Genomic DNA, 1,288 nt, shown 5'->3' on the forward strand with positions numbered 1-1,288 from the left:
GATGTTACACGAATGATTGGTCATATAATCAATCCGGATTATCTATGTCCTCCTAATGAGCGCTGGATCCACGACGATTTGGATTCCGAGCGTGAAGGGGGAGAAGGTGGGAACGGTGATGGTGGAGATGACAATGGTGATAATGATGGAAATGATGGTGATGGTGGAGCTGGTGAACGAGCTCTTAAAGAACAACAAGATGCAGTCGATGCTGCTTTAGCTGCCACCATGAAAGCTCAGCTGGAAAGAAAAAGAAAGGGTAAAGCTATAGCTACTGGTGAACCATCAAAGAAGCCCCGTGTGTCTGTTGGGGTAATCATTGGAACCCCACCACCACGTCATACAATGCCTCAAAGCTCGGCGGTGCCGCTAACTACTAGCACTCCGATGCTTACTTTGACGACGACGTTGGTGTCACACGAGAGGCTCGGTCTTATTCCTCAAATGGCGTTAACCGAGATACCGAGACCTCCTGCTGCATTGTCTACAGTATCTCCTACTACATCAATGAGACCTCCTCCTCCGCCAACAACTACTCCTCCTCCACCTCCGCCTAGTGATGTCTCATTCATGAGAATCACTCGGCCTCAAGGACCTGTGCAACCGGTACACCCATCTGTATACAACTTGCCACTAGGTCGTCAAACTGAAATGCTGTTGAATCTTCTCCACATCTATGAAAATCAAATGGAAGCTGACCGTCAGAACCAGGAAAAGCTTATGGAGAATCAACGACGGATGATGGGGTACATTTCTTTTTGTCAAAAGGAAACTAAAGCCCTCCGTGAGATTGTTACGTCTCAGGGGGTGAAATTGAAAGAGCAGGAGGAAATTATCCTACAACTGACGTGTAAAGATGATGCCCTGAAGCGACTCAAGAATGATGTTGAGGATCCTGACGAGTCGGCTGCTGGGGGTGAGCCGAAACAAGCTCACGGTTCATCTGCTGGTGCTGGTACAAGTGGCGGTGATGATTCGAGAAAACAAATTATTATTTATCAAGATCCTACAGCTGCCAAGCCAATTGAAATGATTGCAGCTAACACAGTGATATTTGTAGATGGATCTGGGGTGGTTAAGAGTGTGGTGAATAGAGACGAGATACAGGTTGGTGAGTTTGTAGAAAGATCCTTGACACGAGAGCAGATTTCAATACTGCTTGGGCTGAATGACGATCAATTAAATGTGTTAGAGGCTGAGCCCGATGTTGAGGTTGTGAATGAAGAAGAGTTGGATGAGGATCCATTGTTTATGAATATGGATTTTATTTATGAGAATGAGGACATTG

This window comes from Bidens hawaiensis, unplaced genomic scaffold (genome assembly GCF_021521415.1).
Source record: "Bidens hawaiensis isolate Kalapana, Puna unplaced genomic scaffold, B.hawaiensis_p1.1 tig00044489_1, whole genome shotgun sequence".
In the NCBI taxonomy this organism is placed as follows: Eukaryota; Viridiplantae; Streptophyta; class Magnoliopsida; order Asterales; family Asteraceae; genus Bidens; species Bidens hawaiensis.